At 41.6% G+C, this 17,707-nt stretch overlaps 1 non-coding gene across 1 annotated transcript; it reads left to right on the top strand.

The window, feature by feature from the left end:
* Positions 1 to 13,886: 13,886 nt before the first annotated feature.
* LOC145110358 (small nucleolar RNA R71) lies at positions 13,887 to 13,993 on the top strand. The gene has a single exon (XR_013709739.1). It is a non-coding gene; the product is annotated as a small nucleolar RNA R71 (small nucleolar RNA).
* Positions 13,994 to 17,707: the final 3,714 nt, after the last annotated feature.

Genomic DNA, 17,707 nt, shown 5'->3' with positions numbered 1-17,707 from the left:
GGAATGATTCTCAATCCTTCTTACCATTCTATGCGCAATCTGCTGAAAACCACGCTTACCATTGCTAGTGTGCCAATACTAACCAGTCCAAAAGGTCACACCACTTCCAAGGATCCGAATACATCTCCGGTAATAACCCGCTAGACCCAGGAAGCTCCGAATCCCAATTGGAGACCTCGGAAAATCCCATTGCATCACGGCTTCTATCTTAGCCGGAACGACTAGAATACCCTTCTGATTGACAAGGTACCCAAGCAATTGCACCTCGCACAACCAGAACTCACATTTGGAGTACTTTGCAAAAAGTCGCTCCCTCCTCACAGTCTCTAGCACCTCTCTCAGGTGCTCCCCGTGCTGGAATATAACCCACCTATACCCGAACAACACCTTCCCGAAGGTAGTGAGATGCTACCGAGTCTCACACATCCTTGCTACCGCTACTGCATCCGAAGTAACCTACTCTACAGGTGATGTCCTCTAACTATCATTCTAAAATCCAAGATATGCAGATAGCATATCACTCAATCACAAGCAGGCCACAAAATTCTGAAGTATCATTATCATTACCGATGCATAACCTTAACAATAGAATTATTACAAAAGGGAGAATTCAAACGACATACCTACGATCTAGTGCGACTCGATCTTGACTTCCTGCAGAATAATGGGCGCCTGAACCTGGACTCTCTCCACTACCAAAACAGGACAGCAAGACTTGAAATGACCAGGCTAGTAGCAATGAAAACATATCTGATCCTTCTTACAATCCCGATACACATGCCCCCTTTCCCCGCACTTGAAACACCTGAACTTGTGACAAGCAAACCCATGAGTTCCTCCACACTTACCACACACCTCAAGGTCTTCCAGATTTCCAACACCCAAGTCAGCTGAGTATGACTCTTCACTTCTTCCCAATTGTCCTGAAATAAGTGCTCGCTTCCTTTTACCGCGCTGCCCATCCAAACCAATCTCCTTCTCCCGAGCTACCCCGACTACCTCATTAATTGATTGAGTAGTCGCTAACTGACCCTGAAGCTTAGCTGCTAGCCCAATATTGTCGGGTAGCTCTTTGCGTGCTGCTCGCGGCTCCACTGCAGACAACTGAAAAGCCCTGCTTCCCACCGCATGCGCCTCTACCCAGCCCTGATGGCCGTCGGTGATCCTCAAAGTGGCAGGGACAGGTGATATCATATGTACTGCCGAAAACAAACTCGGACACTGGGCCTTCCTGTGGGCCTACTGACTGTAAAGGAAACATATCAGATCTGACCCCTGAGTGGTGGTAGCAGTACAATCTCTGCTAAAATGACCAGTCCGGCCGCACCAGAAACAACCAGAATCACCACCACTACCACTCCTACACGCACCCTCGTACGTCCTGCCCGACTTTCCACATCAGCTGCGGCTCTGACGATCCCTCGATCTCGAATCTGACCCCTTGGGTCTTTTGCCCGAACCCGTGGTTACCTGAACCTCTTCCGGCTTCCTCTTCTTGATCTGCTCCAGATCAATCTCCCTCTCTCTGGCCCGAGCAATCATGTCCTCCAGTGTTTTGCAGCTGGACCTGCTCACAAACTGCCAGATGTCATACCTCAGCATTTCATGATATCGAGCTTTCTTCATCTCCTCGTCTGCCACATACTGCGGAACCAAGAGAGCCCTCTCCCTGAACTTGGCGGTGATCTCCGCCACCGTCTGAGTAGTCTGCTGAAGATCTTGGAACTTTCGTGCCAACTGCTGCACCTCAATAGCTGGTGCAAACTCAGCCCTGAACCTAGCCGAGAAATCACTCCATGACATCGCATCCAACGCGGCATCATCCCCCAAGGCATGAACAACCTCCTCCCACTAATCCCGCGCTCTGCCCTTCAGAAGACAGGAGGCGAGTCTGACCTTGTCCCCCTCGGGACACTGGCTCGCGCGGAAAGCGTTGGCAACATCTGCCAACCATCTGCTGCTAGCAATGGGGCCCCTATCCCCATGATAATCTGGTGCTCCACAAGCTCTAAACTCTCAAAATGTCAACATACGCGCTCTTAGCAAAGCCATCATCTCTGCGCGAAAGGCTCCAAGCCTCTCATCCAAAATCTCTAGTATACCCTCCTTGACAGTGCCAAAGATCACATGAGTCTGGTCTAAGATACTGCGCGTGATATCAGTTGATACAAACTCTCTCATACGCTCCTCGAGCTGCTCGGTCCCTAAACCCGAGCCTGATCCCTCTCTGGCGCCTGATCCGCCCACTGGCCTTTCACGCAACATCACCATGCTGAAAGCATATCACAATAACTATAAAAAATACACTTCACTGCTGAGGGATTACACATACACACTACAAGTTCCCTGGCTTTGTCTTGGCCCCTCTTGAATCGAGTACGGATCCTCTGCTTTCAGTAGTACGGGTCCATACTACCTTCCACATCTATCCGTACTTTCTTCAAAAACTGCCTTGACTCTACCAAGTCCTTTCTACTGCTACTGATCTCTGCTACTCTCATCCTAGGCTTCCCCTAGGGAAAATCTCTGACTCCACCCAAACCAATCCTCAGCTGCTGAAGGCCTCCTTGTAATGCCAATTAGCCACCACCTGAATACCATCACATGTGACGAGGCTCAGATAATCCTTCGAGTAAAAGACTCGTCCCTACAACGGTTAGACTCAGACGAGAGCTGCGCAATAGGGCCAGATCCAGCACTCTGAGATTATTCAACCCTGATCACATGTGACGTGACGTATTCACCTGATTGCTAACTCCCATCACTCAGAGTCCTACAAAGCACAAAGCAAGCAGCATTCGAACACAGGAAACTACTCAAGCAAATCTATTCTCATAACGAGAAACTGTACTAGCATACAATGCTAAGCTCATACTATCAAGCATAACCTAAACAGGCTACCCAACTACTGTGTACTCAATACTAGCATGCAATTCTCATAAAGCTGAAACACATATAGCAGGCACATAAGGCATCCTCCTAGATCCTTATTCCTATTCTAGCATGCTGTCCTACTGAAATTGAAACTGATAATCATAACATAAACTTGTATGGGTAATTTGGGAATACTTACTTGAGCTCGGCTGATTGCATGCACCACACCCTTTTCTCTTTTCAAAATTCTTTTCGCTTTTTCTAAAACTCTTTTCTTTATACTTTTTCTAAAATTTGTTTTCTTTTCTCTAAATCCTTTTGTAAACATGGTTTTTCTCTTGAAAACTTTATACCACTTCCTTAGTTTGAGTTCAGACACACCCGAAAGTGTGCCCGTATCCCTCAAACCAAGGCTCTGATACCAACTTGTAACATCCCAAAAACACAGTCTGAAAATTTCGTTTAATTTAATAATAAAAACCATTGTCGATAAACCTCATATAAAAATCATAAGCAATGTATCCCAAAATATTATAACAACTGTCAAGTATATCAGAGTATAAACATCCCAGGCTGAACAAATGGTGTGTGCACTGCAATCTTCCCGAGCTCCTCTTTTGAAAACTGAGTATCTGAAACCAAAACTGAAAACTGTAAGCACGAAGCTTAGTGAGCTCCCCCAAACTACCACATACCATACAATAACATATAAAGCACATACTGGGCCTTGCCCACTGCATCAGACCGAAGTCCGGACTAACTGGGGCCTTGCCCCCTGCATCGGACCGAAATCCGGACTATCTGGGGCCTTGCCCCCTGCATCAGACCGAAGTCCGGACTAACTGGGGCCTTGCCCCCTGCATCGACCGAAGTCCGGACTAACTGGGGCCTTGCCCCCTGCATCGGACCGAAGTCCGGACTAACTGGGGCTTGCCCCCTGCATCGGACCGAAGTCCGGACTAACTGGACATAGCATAACATGATCACAGCATATAACATAAGCACATATACTGCATACTGCATCGGAACAAGGTCCGGATTAACTAACACATAAACATGCCTGAATCACAAAGACATCAAGCATACTGAACTACTGCATCGGACCAAAGTCCGGAACTACTGCCATCTAAACGGGTCGGCATTGTGGCCGTAGACCCGTTCCTACTGGAAGGAAACTCACCTGTACTGCTGAACTCTGCTAATAATCCTCTGGCTGTTAATCGACTATTCTCTGAAGCGCTGCTCTCCTAGCTCACCGAGCTACCAACACCAAATAATAGAACTTAGCCTAAACTGTCCTCCAGATGTCAACTAAGTCAACTCTGGTCAAGGTCTTGGTCAAATTCAACCTTCCAGTTGACTCGACTCGCCGAGTTGTTCTACCAACTCGCCGAGTCCATGCTCCTCAAATCCCAAACAAGCCCGACTCCACTCGTCGAGTCTAGCGAGAACTCGACGAGTTCTCCTTCATCTAACACTTCGGGACTATCTTCAACCGACTCGCCGAGTTGTTCTACAACCCGCCGAGTCCATCTTCATCGGCTAAGGAGATTGCCTTGGACTCGCCGAGTTCTTCCTTGGATTCATCGAGTACCATGATCTTCACGACCATCACGGGCACAGACTGGCTGACTCCTTCTTTAACCCCACTCACTGATCCGACTCATAAACAGAAAGGTTTGGGTTTTGCGACCCGACTCGCCGAGTCCTCCTTGAGACAACTCTATTCTGTCGATTTCAGTCTATTCCAACACTTATAACTCATAGATCTGGACTCCTTATGCTAGCATTGCACTTAAAGTTGCTAAGTTTACGTGCATGCAAGGGGTTTTGAGGCTAGAACACCAAATCCAAGCTATAATGGAGGTCTAAGCCATGAAAGGAAACCATAGCTGAGTAAAGCTTCTCACTCAGAGCTTCTAGAGCTCAGAAATGCTCAGATCTAATCTCTATTCGTCCTCAAAGGCTCAATACTCGGGTTGGCCTTGGAAATTGTCCCAAAAGTCTCATAAAAGGGACATGAAGAGATCTAAGAAACCATAGATCAAGGTAAGAGCTTGATTACCAGAAAGTGATGAGGAAGAGGGACTCCTTCTGGGTCTACAATCACTCCTTAGCTCTTCCAACTCCTTCTTCTTCTTCTAGACTTCAAATCACTCAAGAACACACAATAATAGCTCACACTTTCATGGTGGACCCTAGGGTTTCGCTCTGGACAGTGGAGGCTGTAAATGAAGCCCTAGAAATAAGAATGAGATGCTTAAATAGGGTGCCAAGTCCCGAAACTAGGGTTTCCCAACCCAGACCAGACTCGACGAGTCAGTCTCCCCGAATCGCCGAGTCGGTCACTTACTCCGCGACACGGGTCACGCTCCGACTCGTCGAGTTCCTCCTTGGACTCGACGAGTTGACTCCTTTGACTTAGAGCTTTTCTTTCCTTTCCTGATCTTCCTGATTCTGGGTGTTACAAATTGGATTAGGTAAAAATTAGATAATCACCAAAATTAATTGTTTAATTATTTATTTGAATTTTGATCTAGATAGTTTTGAAATGTTTCAAAACTTGCCCTCAAGTTTTGGAATTTAAATTTTTGGATTAAAAGTTTAATTTTGAAATAATTAAATTCCAAACCCTAGAATTTTACAAGTTTAAAATCCACCCTATACTATTATAATATTATAAGAATAATTATTATATATGTATAACATAAATGCTAGTCTTACCATTAGTAGGCCTCATTCACGAAGCCGATCTATAAAGGGGGTATAAGGTTATGGCCTATAAAATGGCTATTTAATGGGTGTCCACTCTCACCCACCGCTTCCTTGATTGGTGGAGGATCGTTAGCCGAACAGGTAGGATAGGGCAACTCTTTCCTCATTAAAAGTATAATGATATATATAGTAACTAAATGTTTTTACAAATTCCCAATCTTAGTTACTTTTAGGAAAAATGTGAATTTGATGCTATTCCATGGAATTACACTTTGTACACTTGCTAAGACGTTAGTGGAGCGTGTGTGTTTAACCGGCACACTAGTTTGGCTCTAAGCAAAGTTGGCAAAGGGTGACTCGTTGTTTGTCATAGATCAATGGAGCGTGTGTGGCTAACCGGCACATTGATTAGGTGACTGTAACATCGAGGGCACCAAGTACATTCGTATGGTTATTCACACCCTGTTTGTGATCCTCGGTATCCCAGTTACAAACTTGAGGGGCATATCGAGATTTAAACATGCCATTGAAAAGTTCAATGAATCTCAAAAGATCTAGGAGTTTCAATACATTTAAAACTTAATTGTTTTCGTTTTTCATGGTGGAAAATAGTGAATCGCCATTCACTTACCTTCAAATTATTTGCAATTTAAATTACGGCATCCCTCTTTTAAGTTGTAAATAATGTTGTTGGATCCTAGCCCTAATTTCTCATTTGGGTGTTTAATTGGGGATTCTTATATAATCAAACTTTGTCTCTTTTCTTTTTTCAGATGTCGAACTCAAACAACAACGCTTCAGGCTCAAACTCTTCAGGCTCGTTCTCACCCATGAATTTGTGTGGGAGGGTAATCTTCGACGGAAACAATTTCAATGATTGGATCCGCAACATAAGGATGTGATGTGTGTAAAACGAACTAGTTTTAATCCTACTTATAAAATTTAAATTAATCACACAAAAGGCAGTGGACCTGTCTATTGGTGGTATAGTTCTAGTAAGCAGGGTATCGAACTCAGGGAACGACAATTTAAACTAATTACTAAAATTATCTCATAACAACTAATAAATAATAAAAGAGAGGGTTTTCTCTAGTTTGACAAGACTAGAAACTTACTAACTAATACTTAAACTAATTAACTAAAACCTAGATAAGCAAAGATTCGACTAAATTCAAATATGAAGGAGACTTCTGTTTAGGTTCAACTCAATTGATCCTATGGTTGATTTTATGGTAATAGTGCAATGGATTAATTCTTCTATTGGCTACCGATTCAGGTGATTAGGTTCACATTCGCTACACTAATCCTTAGAAAACTAACTAACTCAAACAGTGGCCAATTGTCCAAATTAATTTAATTCCCTAGGTTATTTATTCGGGTTAATTAAGACTTGTAATGGTTAACTAAATTGTCCCTTTAGTTAACCTCTTGTTGATGGTTCATCACACAAGCTCACACGTAAATTTACCTATTTTCTTATTAATTCTAGTTTCACATTTGCTAATCCTAGTCATATAATAAAGTGTTCACATAAATTATACGAGGTAAACAATTAAGAGATGTTCATGCAACTTAATTATCTTCCTATTAACAGAAAAATAGTTATCCTTCACACATAAGGTTCTTTAACAAGCTTAAATTAACAAAATCACCAATATTAAACTACTCCTACCATAAATCAAACCATAGTCTCAATATTGTCTCCCCAAACAGAAGTTAAAGGGTTTTAGCTCATGATTGAGGCAATTGAAAGCATAAAAACGAAATCTATATGTCTATTCATGATGAAAAACAATAGATTGAATTAAGAATAATGAAAATTGCCTCTAATCTCCTTCGGAATCGGATTTAGGGTTGGATCTTCGTTCTCTAGGTCTTCTCTGACTTTAATTTGCAGCTTTTTTCCCCAAGGGTTCTCTTCCTCCCTTTTGTATCGATCTGAAAAGCCGTATTTATAAATTCGACCCGACTCGCCGAGTCCATGACCGACTCGTCGAGTCCATCACTTAATCCCCGTGTACGGCAAGTTAAGGATTCCTCAGCTTCACGAATCTTCGTAGCGACTCGTCGAGTCGATGTCAGACTCACCGAGTTCCTTCCATTTTTTGGTCTTTTCTTCTTTTGATCATTCCAAAACTTCCCGATGGTTACTCCTGCTTCTTTTTGCTTCCGAGCATTCCTTTTTAACTGAAAACATAATTCAAACACTTTTAAGTATCTTTTGTCCATAATATGCAAATAAATAGCTAATAAATGATAAAAATCAATATTAAATAAAGGTCTAAATATGCACATATCAAAATACCCCACACTTGACTTTTGCTTGCCCCCAAGCAAAACTGAATTTTAGCACACTAATATCACATAAGACAATCCCAATCAAACCCAACCATTATGCCAAAACCGCAACGCATGCATTTGTGTCTAAATTTTTCCTAAACGACCCCCTCATCCTAAATACTCACAATCCTCATAAACACTCGCCCACTTCTTTTGAACAGTGCTCATTTTATGCATCCCTCCGAATCCATCCGCAGAAAACCTCCTAGTCTCAAGGTGTTTTTGGTTGAGCAACCCAAGCATACATAATCTAAAAATTACAATTCTCGATACCACCTTGGAGATTTTTGGAATTCTTCACTTCCTTGATAATTTGAACTTTAATTTCTTTGAATTCTTAAAATTTTCCACCTTTTCGATTTCCTTTGATTTTTGGGTATCTTCAACTTTTGAACTTTGGAATTTTGATCTTTTGATCTTCACTTTAACTGCTCCAAAATTTCTTCAAACTTTTCTTGTAATTCTCTCATGTAAATCACTTTGTTTTTCACTCAAAACCTACATGCTTAAGCAAGGGTGCTCAACTTCAACCTTTATTGATTAAAGATAAAAAAATTTCCTGGATACATTTCAAGTACACGATGCTAAACATATTGCATCCCTCAAACTAAGCGAGGTTGTGTTTTTGTCCCATGATTTCACTAGAATAAAGGAGGCCACAAATGCGCTAGAATGTATATAGGCTCAACTAAACATTTGGGTCTTCATGCAATCATCAATCATAATACTTAGCAATTTTTATGCAAAAATTTCAAAATTTTCAAAATTTAACTAAAATTTTTACTAATGTAACCAACCCCCTACCCCACACTTAATGTATGCAATGTCCCCATTGCATATTATGCATGATAAAGAAAAATAAAAACATCGAGAGAGAATTGGAACAAACTCCCCTGGGGTAGTAATGTCGAGGTCGATCTTCTTCATGTAAAGCTCCATCTTCAGCTGACTTTAGACATGGGAACAGCTCATCCATGCCTTGGGTGTCATGTCACGTGTGGTTGAAAGCTCCAAAAACGCAGGAAAAACTCTCGGAAATTTCCAGAAATCACTCTTCAAAATAAGAACCAAACGCCGTGGTATATAAGCATCAAGGTAGCAGCGAAGTGGTAAAAGTCGTATCAACTGGTCGAGTCAGTGGGCAGACTCGGCGAGTTATAGCGGGAAAGTGCAGAAATTGCGGTTTTACTCTTGGACTCGTCGAGTCAGAAGATGCACTCGGCGAGTCAGCCGCTGGGTGAAAATACTTCGCTTCCTGCTCCATGTCTGTTTGTATAGACTCCAATTACTTCAGATTTGGATTAATTCTAATGCTCCTCTTCAGTAATAAGACTCATTTTAATGCTCCTTATGACTGGATTCAAAACTTGGACTTAATTAACTCTTTCGCTTAGACTCGAAACTCCTATAACTCTCGAGACCTTTTAGACTTGACCCTTTCCAAATTCTGAAAAGAAAACTAAAAACAACCCATGAGAACATAAAGTAAATAAATCCTAACGTACTTAAAATTCAAACAACCAAAACCAAACAAATAAAAATAATAAATTGTTCAACAAAACACAAATAAAAATAAACTAGTCTTCATCCGTTTCCTCATCATCGTCCCCTCCATGCATAGCTCCACTTCCTCCGGCTCCACTACGCCTCGCGTTAATGACCTCGTCCCAAGATGGAATGTAGGGGAAGTTACCCCCATCAATGTGTGGAATATGAAGATGATCAAAAAGCCGAACGTGGGATTCGTTGCTAAAATTTATACCCCTCGCCATTAGATCTTGAAGCCGCCTCATCTCGACATTGTACCAATCCATTGGTACTTCGTCATGATCAACCGGAATCACCGGTGGTTCCTCTTCCACTTCCCGCTCACGCCTCCTCACTCGCCGACCCGGCTTCGCGGGACCAATTACCACGTCATCATGGGGTATGATAAAATGTCCTCCACCAATATCCTCGACAATCCTTTTCCTTCTGAAAAGCATGGTACTAAAAGGAGGGGTTGGAACCTCCGTTAACATCCCCCATGCTCCCGCACCCATTAATCCATAGGAATGAGCCAAACAGGTCACAAACATCCCACCATTAATCTTCGATGTTTTGCGGTCCTTAACCGCCCCTTCGCTTAAATAAGTGGCCAAACACCATGGAATGTTACAGAAAACATTTGGTGTGATGATGCACCAAAGGTAGAAAACATCAAGGTTTGGAACCTTGTCGTCATCTTTCCTTTGGTTAATTATGCTGGCTATTAGGCGGTGGATAAGGCGGTGGGTGGGTGATCAGATGCTACCCTCTTGGGCAGATTTAGGAATATAAACCTTGTTGGCGATAGTGTTCCACCAACTTGAGCTTGTAATGCCATCCGGGAACACCTTGTGAGAGTGTTCCAAAAATGTACCAAAAGCAGCTGTATTGACCAATTGTTGGTCATAAATTCCCAAACGCCAAGCAAGTTCTACCACGGAGCATTGGCGGACCTCGCCCCCAAGACAAAAAGTGAGGCTCCCGGGGTTATAACAAGCTTCTACTCCTCGGAAAGTAATCGTGGAAAAGAACTCCCAACAAAGCTCTTGAAATACCGGCTCCTGGATCTGGAAAAGCCGGCTCCATCCATCACATATTATAGAAGCGCCATTATGGACAAAATTTTCATCAAATAAGGTGCCAATTCTTCTTCGTAATGACCTCTCCAAGCCATCCCCAGTTTATGGCATTAGGCACGTAGATGTCTTTCCTCTTGATTTTAACGAGCATTTTCTTCCATCTAGTCATGGTTGATTTGGATTCAACCCTTAGGAAATCTAACCAAGGGTGATCCCCTTGGCTACCTTGAGAAGTCTGACCCCTAAAAAACATGGTTCCTGCACAACAAATAACAAAAAATCCAGAAAACACAGAAACACATTAAAACAAAATAAATCTGGGTTCACGACTGGACTCGTCGAGTCCATGAACAGACTCGGCGAGTCTGATGAACTGCTCGAGTCAGTCGGCGGGTCTGTGAAATTTCAACCATAAAAACTCAAAATTAGTCCAAGGGTTTGTCCAGGAATATGTATAAGGCATATTAGTGCAAGAACATTCATCCAAAACACCATAATTAAGTCAAAATCAAAACCCTAAAAATTCTAAAATTCCAAAAACGTGTGTTCTATCAAATTGATACTTCCAAACATCTAAAAATCATGACTTTAACAGCAATATAGAAGAAATTAAGTACCTTGCTTGATGAAATTCGAAAAATTGGGAGAAAATTGGAAGAAATTGATGACTGCTTGAAAGAGAAAGAGGTGCACGGCGAGTGTGTCGGCTCAGATGTGTTCCAGATTAGGGTTAAAACCCTAGTTTTACCAGATGTAAAAATAATTTTTTTTTCAGTAAATAAAGTCGACTCGTCGAGTCGGGGTCAGACTCGGCGAGTCTGGTCGCGAATGAAAGTTATCATCTCTTCGTAAAAATATTCAATCCACCCCACACTCAGACCATGCTTAACCTCAAGCAATCATTTTTGATGATTTAGAAGATGAAAACAGAAAAATCCTAAGAAAATCAAACAAAAACTAAAACGAAAATGATAAAGGAAAAAGAAAGCAAACTCTCATAACGGGTTGCCTCCCGCCAAACGCTTCTTTTTGAGGAGTCTTTAGCTGGACTCCCTCCCGCTCTACGTTCCTTCGTTGTTCTTCATCAGGATGCCATGCTTAATCTTTTGTTGCTTATATTTCGTTTTGTAAACATGTATTTTCCTCTTGTATGCTCTTCTCACTTCCTCTTTTCTCTTCTTTTGAGCATTATTTTCAGATTCACTCCTAGCTCTTTTTCCACACTTCTTTTTCCTCACCCATCGACTTCGACCCATTTCTAGCACTTTTTCTTTGTCAACCTCGAATTCTCATTCAATTTCTACTTCATCATCTCTCGAATTGAAGGATTCTTCCTCACTCTCGTCCCTCACTAAAGAGTCCGGTGGTTCAATTATGAATACTTCATAAATAGTAGAGATGCGGGCACGCGGCTTTGTTCTTTTAATTGTAGGCGACAATATTTCCTGATTAACAATTTGTGACTCAAGGGACGAATTAGTCAAATCATCAGCCCTTGCACTCTCCTTTTCTCCCATGCTTGCCTCCTCGTCAAGTCGAATTTCTTCATCTTTTTGTATCATCGTATCAAGGTAAGCTACTCGAGCGTTTTGGAAGTCACAATAATTTTTAACAATTTCGCCTTCTGCTGCTGGACCTTCCAAAGGATCAGGAAAAATTTTCATGTCGAGGACAGGAAAAGAACTTGTAAATAGCAGGTCAAGGTTGTCCGGATTACTGAACTTTTCGACTGGACTCGTCAAGTCTGTCGATGCGACTCGGCGAGTCGGTGCATATTCCACAAATTCCATTGTTTCTTCTTGCTTAATATCTTGTGTAGCCTTAAACATTTTCGATTCATCTCCTACCCTTAATGTTAGTGTGGACTCGCATACATCTACTAATGCACATGCGGTATTCAAAAATGATCTCCCCAAAATAATTGGAACTTTGGGGTCTTCTTCCATGTCAAGTACTACAAAATCCATGGGGAATACAAATTTGTCAACCTTTATGAGAAGATCTTCACAAACACCTTTTGGACGAATGATTGTCTTATCTGCTAGATGGATCTTCATATTAATAGGCTTTGGCTCCGGCAAATTCAACTTCTTGAAGAAAGAATATGGCATTAGATTAATACTTGCACCCGAATCGGTCAATGCCTGAGTAGCAATTATATTCCCAAATTGACAAGGAATCGAGATGCTTCCCGGATCACCCTTCTTTTCTGGTAGCTCATTTAACACTAACTCAGCGACTTCAGCCATATCTTTTCTAGCGGAAAAGAGACCCTTAAGCAAGTTTACATATTTAGGCGTTTGAAGTATCGTTTCAACCAATGGAATGTTGACTTGAAGGGCTTTAACATGTTCCATGAAAGTTCTGTACTTTTTAACCTTTTCATCAGGTATGGCTCGAATTGGATAGGGAAAAGGTGGCCTGTAAGGCTTTAAGGGAACAACAGTTTTGTCGTCAGACCATGGACTCGTCAAGTCCATTAGAGGGACTCGGCGAGTCGTATAGGATTTAGCTGAACTCGAGTCTTCTGTCTTTTCTGCTTGCACCTTTGTTGAGGCCTTTTGTGCAGGGGTCAGAGGAGTGAAATTTTCCCCAAAACTAGTTGTTATAGCATTTACGTTCCCCATTCTCAGATTATTCTCAGTTTTACTTGGAAGTTCACCCGCTTGTCTTTGGTTAACTTGTTGAGCTAGCTGCCCTATCTGCTTCTCGATGTTATGAATGGATGCTTGCTGGTTCTTTAATATGGTTCTTGTTTCTTGTATTGCAACATCGTGATCATTGTGTCTTTTCTCAGAAGCAGCTACAAATTTTGTTAGCATCTCTTCCAAGTTGGGTTTCCTATCTTGCACCGGTTCCTCTTTTTGGTACATACCCCTTGCTTGTTGTCTAAACTTCTCCTCCTTTGCCTTTTTGTATTCATCATAGGGTAGCCATTCTTTTTTCGGTTTCCGCCAATCATAATCAAACCTATCATTGCTTAAATAGCATACTTGCGCCTTTTTATTTCCATTCTCGTCCAAGTCGCAATCTCTCGTAAGGTGAGGTCCATTGCAATTTTCACAACCCACCCGAATAGCATGGATTGTTTGATCCATTTTATCCATTCTTCTATCCATGCTTTTCAACATCGCCATCATTGCCGCCATGTCTTCAGAAGCATAATTTACATCTCCCCTAATTGGATTATTCCTAGGATTATGATATTCTCTAGAGTGCTTAGAGAATTCTTCAATCAATTGTTTAATCACCGGGGGTGCCTTCTTTGTGAGCGGGCCTTGCGAGTCAAGTAGTTGCCTTGTCGTCACATTGACTCCATCATAGAAAATGGAGACTTCTTGTTGACTATTTAAGTCGTGATGTGGGCAATTCCTCAATAATCCTTTGTACCTCTCCCACGCCTCATAAAGTGATTCGCCCGCTTGTTGCTCGAAATTGGCTATGGCCTTTTTCAACTTGGATATTTTTGATGGTGGGCAAAATTGGTTAATGAACTCTTCTTTCATCTTGGCCCAAGTCGTGATGGATCCGGGAGGTAGTGATTTTAGCCAATCCTTTGCAGTTCCTTTAAATGTGATTGGTAACATGCGTAGCAAAACGGTATCGCGGGCCACATTTGGAAAGTTGAAATAGTCGGCTATGTTGCTGACCTCTTCTAAGTGCTTGTATGCGTCTTCGTGATCTTTTCCATAAAATGGAATCTCCTTGAGTTGGGCAAGTATGTGGCCCTTGAGTTCGAAATTGGCGTTTGCGGGAATCGCGGGTTGCACGAGTCCCGGGTCGGTGTCTTCACGCATCTTCTTCTTCCATTCCCCCATGGGGACTTCATCGATGTTAGCCATGGGAATAGCTAATTCGTCGTCGGAATCGGAATCGTGCCCGAATGTTGGGTCTTCTTCTCCTTCGGTTTCGTACTCGGTGTCCTCTTTGATTGGGTCTTCGCTTGCTAAAGAGGCGTTGGATTCTACAACTTTCTTGCCCTTTTTCTTGCTGGAAACGGATTTAAGATTCCTTAGTGGTGAGTTCTTCGGTTTTTCGGGATCTCGAATTGTTATGCCCTTGTTTCTTCTAAGTGTTGCTTCCGGATCGTCAAAAGGTGGGATCAGTGGTGTGGCTCCTCCCCTGGTCATAAACGTTCTGCAAACAAAAAGAAAGACACGCGTAAAAAGAAGAAAAGAAAATTAAAAACGAAAATTTTCTGTTCAGCGATGGACTCGTCGAGTCTGTTCGAAGGGACTCGGCGAGTCGAGTGCAAAAAAAAAACAGCAAAAATTTTTAAACAAAATTTCCTAGAAACTACTCCTACAATTCAATCCTAATGCTAAATCTAATAAAAACAGTAACTTTGTGCAAGAAAAATCTCACACAAAGGATCGATAACAATAGTAATCGATTCAAAGTTGGAACCGTTCCCCGGCAACGGCGCCAAAAACTTGATGTGTGTAAAACGAACTAGTTTTAATCCTACTTATAAAATTTAAATTAATCTGACAAAAGGCAGTGGACCTGTCTATTGGTGGTATAGTTCTAGTAAGCAGGGTATCGAACTCAGGGAACGACAATTTAAACTAATTACTAAAATTATCTAATAATAACTAACAAATAATAAAAGAGAGGGTTTTCTCTAGTTTTACAAGACTAGAAACTTACTAACTAATACTTAAACTAATTAACTAAAAACTAAATAAGCAAAGATTCGACTAAATTCAAATATGAAGGAGACTTCTGTTTAGGTTCAACTCAATTGATCCTATGGTTGATTTTATGGTAATAGTACAATGGATTAATTCTTCTATTGGCTACCGATTCAGGTGATTAGGTTCACATTCGCTACACTAATCCTTAGAAAACAAACTAACTCAAACAGTGGCCAGTTGTCTAAATTAATTTAATTCCCTAGGTTATTTATTCGGGTTAATTAAGACTTGTATTGGTTAACTAAATTGGCCCTTTAGTTAACCTCTTGTTGATGGTTCATCACACAAGCTCACATGCAAATTTACCTATTTTCTTATTAATTCTAGTTTCACATTCGCTAATCCTAGTCATATAATAAAGTGTTCACATAAATTATACGAGGTAAACAATTAAGAGATGTTCATGCAACTTAATTATCTTCCTATTAACAGAAAAATAGTTATCCTTCACACATAAGGTTCTTTAACAAGCTTAAATTAACAAAATCACCAATATTAAACTAATCCTACCATAAATCAAACCATAGTCTCAATATTGTCTCCCCAAACAGAAGTTAAAGGGTTTTAGCTCATGATTGAGGCAATTGAAAGCATAAAATTGAAATCTATATGTCTATTCATGATGAAAAACGATAGATTGAATTAAGAATAATGAAAATTGCCTCTAATCTCCTTCGGAATCGGATTTAGGGTTGGATCTTCGTTCTCTAGGTCTTCTCTGACTTTAATTCGCAGCTTTTTTCCCCAAGGGTTCTCTTCCTCCCTTTTGTATCGATCTGAAAAGCCGTATTTATAAATTCGACCCGACTCGCCGAGTCCATGACCGACTCATCGAGTCCATCACTTAATCCCCGTGTACGGCAAGTTAAGGATTCCTCAGCTTCACGAATCTTCGTAGCGACTCGTCGAGTCGATGTCAGACTTGCCGAGTTCCTTCCATTTTTTGGTCTTTTCTTCTTTTGATCATTCCAAAACCTCCCAATGGTTACTCCTGCTTCTTTTTGCTTCCGAGCATTCCTTTTTGACTGAAAACATAATTTAAACACTTTTAAGTATCTTTTGTCCATAATATGCAAATAAATAGCTAATAAATGATAAAAATCAATATTAAATAAAGGGCTAAATATGCACATATCAGGATGGTTACCCGCTACGAGGACAAGGAATATGTCCTCGACAAGGAGCTGAAGGAGATCAACCTCGAAACTGCTACTCCCGAGGAGATTGCTGCTTGTGAAAGTCACGAGCGTGATGCTACGAAAGTCCATTGCATCATGCTCGCTACCACGACCGCATAACTCCAAAAGTCCTACGAGGACTTCTGCCCCTACGAGATGCATCAATATTTGATGGATAGAGACCATCAATGTGCGAGGCAGGAGAGGTACGAGATCATCACTTCGATGATCACCTCCAAGATGAGAGACAGAGAGTCTGTCACTACTCATCTCCAGAAGATGCAGAGATATGTTGATCGCCTGCAGAAGTTAAATGTGGACTTCAATAAGGAGCTGGCAATTGACATAATTCTTCACTCCTTACCTCCGTGCTACAACCAGTTCCGCATGACCTACCACATGAACAAAGAGGAGGTCACGTTGAGCAAGCTTCAAGGGTTGTTGAGGACTGCTGAGAGCAACCTCAAGGATAAATCTGTTGCATCAACTCCTACTGCTGCCCCGGTTTTGGCTATTGGGCAAGGGAAGGGCAAGAAGAGGAAGGATCCCTCAAAGAGCCACCATAAGGGAAAGTCCCGAGATGGAACCTCTTCTAGTGGAACCAAGGCTGGTCCCGCTGCACCCACCTCAAACCCAAAGGATGCAGAGTGCTATCACTGCCACGACGTAGGGCATTGGAAACGAAGCTGCTAGAAGTACTTGCAAGATATCAAGAATGGGAAGATCAAGCCGTCCTTCGCAGGTATACACACTATTCGATCTAATGATTCATCACATGCTATTTCTTGGGTACTTGATACAAGATGTGGTTTTCACATTTGTTCTGATTTGCAGGGCCTAAGAAGAAATAGGGATGTGGAGCATGGGAAGATAAACTTGATCATGGGGAACAGAAGATCGTCGCCTGTCACCAATATTGGAGTTTACTCTTTAGTGCTTAGTAATGGATTAGGACTAGATTTGAATAATTGTTGCTATTCTCCAGATATGGGAAGAAACATCATTTCTTTTCATGGTTTATATAAACAAGGATTTAGATATTCATTTGATAATGAAAAGGGTTCTATTAATGCTTATCTTGATGGTGTTTTCTATTTTTAAGCATTGCCTTGTAATGGAATATATGGAACTGTGATGGTTGTAGACAATTTAGGAAATGATGTGTTGTGTATCCATTCTTCCAATAGTTTGGACAAAACATGCTTGTGGCATTGTCGTCTTGGACATGTCAACAAGAAACGCATAGCCCAACTCCAAAAGGATGGAGTGTTGGAATCATTCGACCTTAGGGACGATG

Source organism: Lactuca virosa, chromosome 4, assembly GCF_052849685.1.
Source record: "Lactuca virosa cultivar CGN04683 chromosome 4, Lactuca_virosa_CGN04683_v6, whole genome shotgun sequence".
NCBI classification, from domain to species: Eukaryota; Viridiplantae; Streptophyta; class Magnoliopsida; order Asterales; family Asteraceae; genus Lactuca; species Lactuca virosa.
The sequence above is the reverse complement of the archived record's forward strand: the minus strand, read 5'-3'. Positions and strand labels throughout refer to the sequence as shown.